Source organism: Mustela nigripes, chromosome 1 (assembly GCF_022355385.1).
Source record: "Mustela nigripes isolate SB6536 chromosome 1, MUSNIG.SB6536, whole genome shotgun sequence".
Lineage (NCBI taxonomy): Eukaryota > Metazoa > Chordata > Mammalia > Carnivora > Mustelidae > Mustela > Mustela nigripes.
In genome coordinates, this window is record NC_081557.1 from 51,305,350 (window position 1) to 51,318,031 (window position 12,682).

A 12,682-nucleotide genomic window follows, 5' to 3' on the forward strand; every position below is an offset into this window, starting at 1 on the left:
TATTTATTTGACAGACAGAGATCACAAGTAGGCAGAGAGGCAGGCAGAGAGAGAGAAGGAAGCAGGCTCCTGGCTGAGCAGAGAGCCTGATGTGGGGTTCGATCCCAGGACGCTGAGATCATGACCTGAGCCGAAGGCAGAGGCTTTAACCCACTGAGCCACCCAGGCGCCCTGTGAAGCATTATTTCTTGAGCTTGTTTGCCATCTGTGTATCTTGTTTGGTGAGGTGTCTGCTAAGGTCTTTGGCCCATTTTTCATTTGGGTTGTTTTTTCTTATTGTTGAGTTTTAAGAGTTCTTTGTGTATTTTGGGTAATAATCATTTGTCAGATGTTCCTTCTGCAAATATTTTTCCCAGTCTGTTGCTTGTTTTCTCATTCTCTTGACATTGTCCTATGCAGAGCGGAAGTGTTTAATTTTAACAAAGTCCAGTTTGTTAGTTATTCTTTTCATGGAGATTGTGTTTGGTGTTACATCTGAAAAGTAATTGCCATACCCAAGGTCACCTAGATTTCTCCTGTGTTATTTTTAGTGAGTTTTATAGTTCTGCATTCTACATTTAGGTCTATAATCCCATTTTGAATTAATTTCTGTGAAGGATGTTAAGGTTTGTGTCTAGAGTCATTTGTTTGCATATGGATGTCCAGTTCTTCCAGCACTGTCTGTTGAAAAGACTGTCTTTGCTCTATGGTATTGCCTTTGCTCCTGTATCAAAGATAAGTTGAAAACACTTATATGGGTCTATTTCTGGGCTTTCTATTTTGTTTGATTGATTTTTTTGTTTATTCTTTTGCCAGTACCGCACTGTCTTGATTACCATAGCTTTATAGTAAGTCTTGTCAGTACTCTAACTTTGCTCTCCTTCAGTATTATGTTCACTATCCTGGGTCTTTTGCCTCTCCCTATAAACTTTAGAATCAGTTTGTTTGATAACCACAAAGTAACTTGCAGGGATTTTGATTGGGATTGCATCAATCTGTAGATCAAGTTAGGAAGAATTGACATCTTGACAATATTGAGTCTTGTTATCCATGAATATGCAGTGTTGCTCCACTTACTTAGTTCTTTCTTGATATCTTTTATCAGACTTTTATAGTTTTATATAGATCTTGTACATATTTTGTTTGATTCAAGCCTACTATTTCACTTTTTGAGGTTACTAATATAAATGATGTCATGTTTTTTTTTTTAAAGATGTTATTTATTTATTTGACACAGAGAGAGAGATCACAAGTAGGCAGAAAGTCAGGCAGAGAGAGAGAGAGAAGCAGGGTCCCTGCTGAGCAGAGAACCTGATGCAGGGCTCGATCCCAGGACACTGAGATCATGACCTGAGCTGAAGGCAGCGGCTTAATCCACTGAGCCACCCAGGTGCCCCTGATGTCATGTTTTTAAATTAAAATTCTACTTGTTCGTTTCTGGTAGAGAGGAAAGTGAGTGGCTTTTGTATGTTAACCTGTATCCTGCAGCCTTGCTATTATTGCTTATTAGTTCCTGGAGTTTTTTGTCCATTTTCTCAGATTTTCTCTATAGATAATCATGTCATCTGTGACAAAAACATGTTTTCTCTATAGATAATCATGTCATCTGTGACAAAAACAAAATCATGTCATCTGTGACAAAACATCTGTATACATTTTATACCTTTTCTTGTCTTTTTTTTTTTTTTAAAGATTTTATTTATTTATTTGACAGGCAGAGATCACAAGTAGGCAGAGAGGCAGGCAGAGAGAGAGGGGGAAGCAGGCTCCTTGCTGAGCAGAGAGCCTGACTTGGGGCTCCATTTCAGAACCCTGGGATCATGACCTGAGCCGAAGGCAGAGGCCTTAACCTACTGAGCCACCCACGTGCCCCATACCTTTTCTTGTCTTATTGCGTTGGCTAGGACTTGTTTTTTGGAAGAATTTCAAGCTTATTGAAAAATTGTAAAAGTAAAACTTACACAGGAATACCTCACCTTTATACTCTTTACCCAAATTTGTCTACTGTTAAAATAATACTGTGTGCTTTATCATTTATAAGTTCTCTTTTTCTGTGTCTGTATAGGTATAGATCAATATTTTTTGATATATGTGAATCATTTGAAGTTATTGTGACCTTTTACCCTTCAATACTGCATATGTATTTCTTAAATAGGTATATTCTCTTTGATATGCATAGTATAGTTATCAACTTCAGTAAACTTAACACTGGTATACTTTTATTCAATCTGTGGTTTATATTGCACTTTTGTCAGTTGGTCCCATAATGTTCTTTATAGAAATTTTCCTCCTCCAGTTCATGATCCAGTCTAGGATCAGGGAGTGCATTTTTTTTTTTTTAAAGATTTTATTTATTTATTTCACAGAGAGAGATCACAAGTAGGCAGAGAGGCAGGCAGAGAGAGAGGAAGGGAAGCAGGCTCCCTGCTGAGCGGAGAGCCCAACGTGGGACTCGATCCCAGGACCCCGAGATCATGACCTGAGCCGAAGGCAGCGGCTTAACCCGCTGAGCCACCCAGGCGCCCCCAGGTAGTGCATTTAATTGTCTTACCTCTTAAGAGATTTCCACAGCTTTTCTTTGTTTTTTTTTTTTTTTTAATGTCAGTGTCATAATACAGATCACTTCTTCCCTTTTTAAAATAGAACTTACCTCATTTTCTGTTTATCTGATATTTCCTCATGATCAGATTCAGATTATGCGTTCTCACTGGGAATATTTCATGTGTGATAATGTGTCTTTCATAATATATCACTTCTGGGGGTATGTGGTGTCCATTTGTCCCTCACTGGTGCTGTTAAGTTTGGTCACATGGTCAAGATATTATCTGATTTCTCAGCTTTAGAAGTCTGTGCATGTGCCCATGTGCGTGACTAGTGAGTAGTTTGTAGGGAGACACTTAGAGAACATGCATATATCCTGCTGCCCCCCACCCTGCAGATTTACCATCCATTGAGGGTTTTTACCTGAGCTAGTCTTGGCTGTGATGTGACAAAACAAAGATTTCTCAGCTCTTAACACTCCCTCCACATTTACCAGTCTGACTTTGACATTGTACTATAAGCAAGAAAGGGAGGATAGTCTTTTTTTTTTTTTTTAATTCATTAATTTTTTTATTCAAGGATCGTTGACAAAAGAAGAGAGCACGGTAGTGGAAAGAGTGGTGAGAAGACTGCTGACAAAATTTCTAAATAAGGGAAGATTGAGGTCTGAGTGGTGAGGCATGCTATTCATGCATTTTCCATTCCGTTCTTCTATTAGCAGACATTTATTGAATATCTGTGTGCTTGCCCATTAGCCACTTGGGATAAACAGACATAGTTTGGTCCTTAAGGAGCTTATCGTCATTGAAGCTACAGAAGGGCAAAGAATTGTGATAAAATATTTATTAAGAGTTTTGTTTAAAATATAGCTTTAAATGTTACCATATACTTAAGGGTACTATCTCACATGGCTCAGTGAAGTTGCTAATATTGTCTGTGATTCACTCATTGGTTCATCCATCAAACACTTATTGAGGACCTACTTTGTGCCAGGTTTGTGCTGAGTGCTGTAGGTGGAAAAAGGATTAAAACTTGGTTTCTGTGGGGCCCCTGGGTGGCTCAGTGGGGTAAGCCGCTGCCTTTGGCTCAGGTCATGATCTCAGGGTCCTGGGATCGAGTCCCGCATCGGGCTCTCTGCTCGGCAGGCAGCCTGCTTCCCTCTCTCTCTCTCTCTCTGCCTGCCTCTCCATCTACTTGTGATTTCTCTCTGTCAAATAAATAAATACAATCTTTAAAAAAAAAAACAACTTGGTTTCTGTATTTAGAGATCACCCCTCTTTTTGTGGGGGGCATTGACAATAAAGCGTAATTGCAGCAAGTGCTATAGGATGGTGGCATTGTACACAGGTAGTGGTAGCCCAGAGCAGAGAAATGATCATCTTCGTTTGGGGTCATGGATGGGACAAGAAAGGATATATCAAAAGTGTAGATTCTAGAGCTGGGTCATAGTGATTTAATGTTTGCCTGCTTAATTGTAGGTATTCATTTTAGTCTAATTATAATTACCGTTTACTGCCAAATTTTCCTCAAGACAGGATTCATGATTTCTTGTCACATACCATTATAGAGATACCCCATTACAGTAATTCATGAACAGGTTTCCCACTTTTACTTTATCTTTTAGCCTACTGCTTTGTTGGTAGTAGCTATTCTCCTTAAAACTGTTCTTATAGTATTTTTAGCTACAATAGTTAGAGCCATCTCTCCCATTTAACAGGGAAGAAAACCAAGGCCCAGAAAAGAACCTGAAGAGCTAGAGTTCACACCTACCTATTCTGGTTCTAAATTCAGAGCTTTTCCTACTATCTCACTCACTTGTTGAACTTAAAATGCAGTTTTCCAGTTTCATCTTTGTACAAACCTGTAGAGCTCCAGTTCAGAGGATAGATTTTTGAAGCTCTAGAGGTAAACGCAGCACAAAAGAATGAGGAAACTTTAGGGTGATTGATAATAATAGTAATATTATTGAACTGTCACATGTGCCAGAGCTGTGTGTAAGGACTTCGGAGTTACTCCATTTACTCCTTATTAAGTTCTGTGAGATACAAACTGTCATTAGCTGCATTTTATGGATGAGGAGTGAGAAGCTTAGAGAGCTTAAATACATTTCCTAGTGACACGGCAGCGAGGTGCTCAGGCCCAGGTCTGCCAAATTCATTCTATAACACAAAGATGGTGTTTGGGATCATGGGAACCAGTAGCTCACAATTTGATTTTGAATTGAAGCACACTCTGTTTGTTTTTTTCAGGTTGATTTAATTGAACCCAGTTTGTACATGGGAGACTCTAGAATTGTTTACCCTCATGCTGTATAGGCTGTCGTGTAAGAGTTATTCTTCATGTTGTGGGTGTCTTACTCAACTGTCTTCTGTTGCTTTTGTGGCTGAACATCTGTAAAAGTCTTCCCATATTATTTGCTCTTTAAAAAGTCAAAACTTCCTTTAAAAAAAAAAAAGATTTATTTATTTATTTTAGAGAGGGAGAGAGTGTGTGAGCCAGTGGGGGCAGGTGGGGACAGGGAGAGGGAGGAGGAGGGAGGGGTAGATGGAGACAATCTCAAACAAATTCCCTACTCAGCATGGAGGCCACCTCTGGGCTTGATCTCAGGACACTGAGATCATGTCCTGAGCCGAAACCAAGAGTCAGACGCTTAACTGAATGAGCCACCCAGGCACCCCAGTTTGTCAAAACTTCTTGGTGCAGAAATGCAAATAGGGCAGAGACCAGAGCTTTTAGTTTTCTTGAATTTATGTAGGAAAGGCATTCAACGGTATTTATTTATTTATTTTAAAAAGATTTTATTTATTTTTTTGACAATCACAAGTAGGCAGAGAAGCAAGCAGAGAGAGTGAGAGAGGAGGAAGCAGGCTCCCTGCCGAGCAGAGAGCCCGATGCGGGACTCGATCCAGGACCCTGAGATCATGACCTGAGCTGAAGGCAGAGGCTTACCCCACTGAGCCACCCAGGCACCCCTATTTATTTACTTTTAAAAATTTACTTATTTATTTATTTGAGAGAGCAGGAACAGTGGGGAGGGATAGGGATCTGGGAGAAACAGACACCCCTCTAAGCAGGGAGCCTGATGTTGCACTCAGTCCCAGGACCCTGGGATCATGACCTGAGTGGGACGCAGATGCTTAACTAACTGAGCCTCCCAGGCATCCCTTCAAAGGTATTTAGACTTCTTTCTTTCTCTCTTTCTTTATTTGACAAAGAGAGAGAAAGAGAGAGAGAGCACAAGTAGGTAGAATGGCAGGGAGAGGGAGAGGGAGAAGCAGGCTCCCTGCTAAGGAAGGAACCCGATGTGAGGCTTGATCCCAGGATCCTGGGATCATGACCTGAGCCGAAGGCAGCTGCTTAACCAGCTGAGCCACCCAGGCACCCCTAAACTTCTTTTTTAATGTGTGTAGTTCGTGGAACATTGTGGATACTCAAGAAATGTTGAAATACTTGGGATTGTTAGAGTACAGTGTATAGGAGAGAATTAAGAAGATATGAGAATATCTATGAATGTTGAGAGTGTATTGGGACAGATTGGGATAGAAGATGGTAATAGTAAGTAGATTCAGAGCCTTTGGATTTATTTAGTAAAGCGCGGTTGTGGTGGAAGGGCCTTCTTAGATGAAGGTAACCTGGGTCAGTTCTAGGGCAAAGAGGAGGTGGGAAAGAAATAGTGGGAGTGACAACAGGAAGTTTCTGGGTTAGGATTACCAAATTAGAGTGTGCTAGTTTTGCTAGGTTTCAAACAGATTCTGCCTGGAATCAGTTATGCTAATATCCAGTGCTTTTTAATGGCTTGCATCTTTTTTTTTTGGAATTAAATAGAACATACTATTTGTAAAAGAGTTCTTGTTTCCAGGAGAGGAACTTGATACATGCATACGAGGAGGAAGCTGGGTTTTCATAGTATGCATAGCAGTAGTTTTAGGGCAATGAATGAAGGATGTGGAAAAGAAGGAACATATGCCAGAGATATTGTGAAGAAAGAATGAACTGATGGGCTGGTGGCTGATCGGAAGTGGGGGTTGGGACATGGGATATCTGCAAGGCAAAGATGTCTCTTGGGTTTTGAAACAAGGTATCTGGGAAGCAAATACATGAGGTACATGCATACATATACACATAATCCAAGAGGCTAGGCCTGGGTCCAGATCTTGATGTTGGTACTTATTGACAGTGTGAACATGGCCAGTTCCCTTTACTTATGGCCCCAATTTTATTATCTGAGAAGTGAATAAGATAGAGTAGTACTTACTAAAATTAAAATGTGCATAAAACTTACCCAGAGATCCTGTTAAAATATAGATTCTGATTGCATAGATCTGTAGTGGAACCTGAGATTTTGTGTCTCCAATAAGTTCCCAGGTAATCCTGAGTAGCAAAGGCTTAGGTGACCTTGAGGATGTTTTCCAGTTTTCCAGTTTTGTAATTCTATTTATTGAATGTTTGTCCTTTGGAGATCGGTTATATTTGAGACCATGTCACCTCTGTTTAGATAAATGAATTCTAAGTCTGTCTCTTCAAATTAGAAATGCCTGAACCAATTCATCACCTTACACTGATAACCACATCCTTTTTTCAACATCCCTATTTCTGTTAATACTTTATATTTATAAAGTACTTCATGGTTTTTCCAGAGAGCTTTTATATCCATTATTTCATTTGGTCCTTAAAATAACTCACAGAGGTAGGCATACAGGAAATATCTCCATTTTATGGGAGGGGAAACAAGCTCAGAAAGTAAGTGATTTGCCCACTAGTGAGTTGTACTACCCTAGAGTTCAGAATTATTGACTCCAGTTTGAACTCTTAACCACTATGTCACACTGCTTCTGGTAATGACTATCACAGATACCTGTGCTTAAAGGTTAGTTGCCATCTCTGTTTTTTAAAAAATGTAAATTTTAGGAGCACCTGGGTGACTCAGTTAGTTAAGTATTTACCTTCGGCTCAGGTCATAATCCCAGGGTTCTGGGATTGAGCCTCACATGGGGCTCCCTGCTCAGCTGGGAGCCTGCTTCTCTCTGTCTCCCTCTACAGCTCCCCCTGGTTGTGTTCTCTCTCTTTGTCTGTCAAATAAGCAAATAACAAAAAAATAAAGTTTATTTTATTTTGTTTTAAGATTTATTTATTTGAGAGAGAGAGAGAGAGAATGTAAGCAAAGGGAGGGGCAGAGAGAGAGGAGAGAGAGAATCTCAAGCAGACTCCCCACTGAGTATGAAATCTGATGTGGGGCTTGATCCCATGACCATGAGATCATGACCTGAGCTGAAACCACGAGTTAGGCACTCAACTGACCGAGCTACCTAGCCCCTGGTTTTATTTAAAAAAATAAACAATATATTCATGTGGATCACAATTCAAAGGTATATAAGAGTGAATTTATACCCATTTCCCTTTCCCTATGACAACCATTTCCCTTTCCCTGGGACAAATACCCATTTCCCTTTCCCTGGGACAACGACGTTATCGGTTATATTATATGCTTCTCCAATAATGACATAATTATATTCTTTTTTTCTCTATGAAACACAGATGCTAACATGATAAACACATTGACTGCATAAACTTTTGTGGGTTTTTGGGTTTTTTTTGAGAGAGCGAGTGAGTGAGAGTGAGTAAGCCATAGTAAGTAGGGGAAGGGGGAGAGGGGGAAGAGAATCTTAAGCAGGCTCCACATCCAGCGTAGAGTCAGATGTGGGGCATTTTTTACAACCCTGAGATTATGACCTGAGCTTAAATTGATTTAGACACTTTACCTGAGCCACCCAGGTGTCCCAAACTTCTGTGTTTTTTTTTTTCCATTAATAGTATTTCTTACAGATTGTTCCATATCAGTGCTCAGACAGTTGCCATATAATTTATTCTTAATAGCCACTTAGTATCCACTGTAGGATATATTGTGATTTAGCTAGTCCCTTATTGATGGACATTTAATGGATTTCTAGTTTTTTGCTAATATAAACAATAGTGCATTACATATATTATGATGTATATCTCTATAAAAATACATAATTTTTTCACAAATGCAGAAGTGGAATTACTGGTTCAGAGAATATATGCATTTGTAATTTTGGTAGTTACTGCCAGATGGCCATCATCTGAGGTTTTTCCATTTGTACTCTTTTAAGCTAAGTCCTGTTTTGCCACTGACTTGCCTCTGAATATGTTAGCAGACTTTTTGGTCTGTGCCAATTTTAGTGTAGCTTTAATTTACATTTCTCTTATGAGTGAGGTTGAGAATCTTTTCATGTTTAAGTGCTATTTGTATTTCCTTTTCTGTGAATTATCTATTAATATTCTTTGCCATTTTTTTCTGTCGGGTTTTTGGATTTTTTTCTTACTGATTTTTAGGAACTCTTTATATTTTAGTGAAATTGCTTATGTGAGTTGAAAAGTTTTGGTTAGGTTGTTTTTCCTTTGACTCTGCGTATCACAGTTTTTGCCATGCATAATTTAAAAATGTTTTATGTAGTAAAATTTATAGATTTTTTTTTTCTTTTTATGGCTTCTGAGTTTTTCACCATTCTTAGACCTTTGAGGTTATAAAATAACTTTCCGTGGTTTCTTTTGGTACTTTATGCATTAATTATTTACATTTAAATATTTTTAAGCCATTTAGAATTTGATACAAGGTTTAGGGTATATTTCCTAAACATACACATACACACACACACACCCACACACCTTTCCCTTTCTTTTTTCCTTTCTTTATTTCATTCTTTTTTATTTTATTTTTTTTTAAATTTTATTATTTATTTATTTGACAGACAGAGATTACAAGTAGGCAGAGAGGAAGTCAAGAGAGAGGAGGAAGCAGGCTCCCTGCTGAGCAGAGAGCCTGATGCGGGGCTCAATCCCAGAACCCTGGGATCATGACCTGAGCCGAAGGCAGAGGCTTTAACCCACTGAGCCACCCAGGTGCCCCTCATTCTTTTTTATTTTTATTTTTGTGGCTATTCTATTGCCCTAGCACCTTTACTGATTAGTTCATATTTCCCCAAGAGCCTTTTGACTCCCTTGTTTCTTTTGTCAATCTTCATTTCATCCTCAATTGTATCCATTATCTAATCTCCTCATTAAGCCCATTTTTGCTTAGGCTCCTATATTGTCTTATCCTTTCTTTCTGTTCCTGTTAATATTACTTTAAAACCTTTTTATTATGGAAATTTGAAATATGTGTAGTGCAATGTATATTGTGTATATCAGTGTATATTGAAATGCATATATATGAAGAGGTACCCCAGGTACCTGTTATGTAATATAACTTCAGTAACTGCCATGTGATGACATATCTTGTTTAACCGATGCCTACCTAATCCTCTCTCCCTTACCCCAGTTATTTTGAAGCAAATTATGGCCATAATATTACTCTTTTAAAAAAATTATTTATTTTTCAGAAAGAGAGAGAGGGAGGGCACAAGCAGGGGGAACAGGAGGCAGAAGCAAGCTCCCCACTGAGCAAGGAGCCTGCCTTGGGACTTGATCCCAGGACTCTGTTATCGACCTGACCTGAAGGCAGATGCTTAACCAACTGAGTTACCCAGGCATTCCCCCAGGATATTACTCTTAACACTTGGACCACTGAGAGCTGTCTCCTGTCTTCCAATTTTTATCTTCCAGGTCCTTGTTTGTAATTCTGTGTCTTTCTTCTTTGGTCTTATATTTCTAGAATAATAGTTTTCTAATAAATGCTCATTGACAGTATACTGCTAGATTGTTTGACCTCAAATTGGCCTTTTTGTGTGCACAAACTCTAGCTCTTTAGTGAGGTTACATACTCTGAAATTAGGGAATGCCATGTTTGTATCCCTAGAGTTCCTAGCATGGTGTGTGGAAGAAATACCAGCAAGATAAAATAGAAGGAAGAAGGAACAAGAGGGGGAGGATGAGAGATATAGGTGGAGAAAAAATGCTAGACCTGTCACTGCAAAGACTTGTTTCTTAGAGCAACACTACCCAGAGGAAACATGGAGGGAGAAGGGCAAGTTTGGACCTTCCACCAAGATTGGGGGTAGATAGGTTTAGAGACAAAAACCCAGAGCCCAAGGTATAAGAAATGTAGAAGGTTCAGAGAGATATATTTGGCCTTTTCCTGTGGGGAAGTCTGTATTACAATTGTAGTGTTTACTAAACGACTGACTTAAATTCTGGGACTGAGTGAGATTGGAATGAATGTCAAGATAAAGGTTTTAGTTCCAAGGTTGTATGATTTGCATCAGAGAGCTGTCAGTTAGGGATAGGAGCTATAATGTATTTTATGAAAGATTAGAATCAGTTTTATTTATTTATTTATTTATTTATTTATTTATTTTTTAAGATTTTATTTATTTATTTGACAGACAGAGATCACAAGCAGGCAGAGAGGCAGGCAGAGAGAGAGGAGGAAGCAGGCGCCCCTGCTGAGCAGAGAGCCCGATGCGGGGCTCGATCCCAGGACTCTGAGATCATGACCTGAGCCGAAGGCAGCGGCTTAACCCACTGAGCCACCCAGGCGCCCCTAGAATCAGTTTTTTTTATTTGTTTGTTTAAATCTCTAACATTAGGCTGTTGGTACTATTTGCCTATAACCAATAGCACCAAGCACTGGTTAAAATAAAGCATTTTGGGTTCTTTTAAAAACTTTTTCCGGGGAGTCTTTCAGGTGAGATCAAAAGATTAGAAAAAATAGGTGATTGAGTGCTATAAGATAGAAGGAGCTTTTGTATTTTTTAAAAAGACTGATCTAATTTATCATGCTTAAATTCTCAACTCAGTAATTCAACATTTTTACCTTCTGTGGGAATGTGGAAAACTAATCTCTCAGGTTTGCTTTTGTTTTCCCTTAGAAAAGTATATCAAAATAGTGGTAATCTGAGGTTACTGGAAACAACCTGGGCCTTATTCCTCCATGCCGTTTAGCCTAGTCCCAGGGAGAAAATAAATGCCTGACCTGAAAAAAAAAAAATGAGTTGAAGATTGGAAAGGGGGGCAGGTGCCCAGAACAAGTTTGACTACATTTCTAAACCAAGTGCTATTTAAAAAAATTATCTCATAATATCTGTGATTTTCTACATTAGAACTTAGCAAACTGGCCAACAGTTTCTGGCATTTGTAACTAAGGAGACTAAGAAAAGTTATTATGGTTAAAGGATTGTAAACAAATAAATAAGAATATGAAGAAAATGGATATGTACTGAAAAACTTAAAATAATTTACTCTCTGCCTCTTTACAGAATGAGTTGGATTTTTTTCTTACTGATTTTTAGGAACTCTTTAGTACAAATATAGTAATATTTGTTTAAGTAAACATTTAAAATTTCAGGTTCTCTTGTGTTACATACTAGTGCTTCTTAAAAAATGGGTACATAGTTTTTGATTGTATGCTGTACTACAATTTAAGAGTGGTTATTAAATTTTTGCTTTTATAGCCAATGTCAGAATAAGCATATTTGCACACATTTTCGTGACTTGTGGAATTGGTCAAATATTACATGCAATTTTAAATTTAATAATTATTGCTAAATTGCTGTCCCTCCAAATTGAACCAGTTTGTATTTCTTCTTGCATTATTTTCCTTACTTATATCATCTGTGACAAAAACTAAATAGTTTGACCATTTAATCAGATAGGATTCTTCATTTTCTATTGCCGAGTAAGAAAAAAAATTAGTGGCATAAAACAATATCATCATTTATTTTGCTTATGATTGTGCAGTTTTGTTTGGCTGTGGTAGGAATGACTTTTTTCTGCCTTATTTGGTGTCATTTCTGTGGCTTCAAGGCTGGGGGCTGATACGGTCACTTATATATCTAGCTATAGCTGGGATCTCACTTGATGAGAGATCAAGTGGAGAGCAACTACAAAGTCCTTTTCATGTAGCTTCTTGGTGTCTTCCCATTCGTGTGATTGGGTTCTAAGAAAGAGCATCGTAAGACAACTAGATAATTTTATGATTTAGCCTTGGAAGTCATGTAGTCTAATTCTACCATTGTCACAGTCCTACCTACATTAAGGGAGAAGGAACATAGACCCCATTTGTTACTGAGGGGTTGGCAGTGCTACATTGTAAGAGAGCCCCGGGGGTGAGAGCGCAGGGGTGTGATGTTTGATATTTGATACAGACCTTGTTTGGAAACTAGTCTTCTGTGAGGTGGAATGGTTGTTTTGATGTATATATCTT

The 12,682-nt window shown here is 38.6% G+C and overlaps 1 protein-coding gene across 5 annotated transcripts in view; it reads left to right on the plus strand.

The window, feature by feature from the left end:
• Positions 1 to 12,682, plus strand: part of UVRAG (UV radiation resistance associated) — a 301,403-nt gene that overhangs the window by 14,894 nt on the left and 273,827 nt on the right. The window contains exon 1 of one of the 5 annotated variants that reach the window (XM_059411176.1): positions 2,413 to 2,508. The exons of the other annotated variants lie outside the window; for them this stretch is intronic. The gene's annotated coding sequence lies outside the window, so the exon portion shown is untranslated. Of the gene's footprint in view, positions 1 to 2,412; positions 2,509 to 12,682 lie in introns of those variants that run through there. 5 annotated transcript variants of the gene reach the window in all.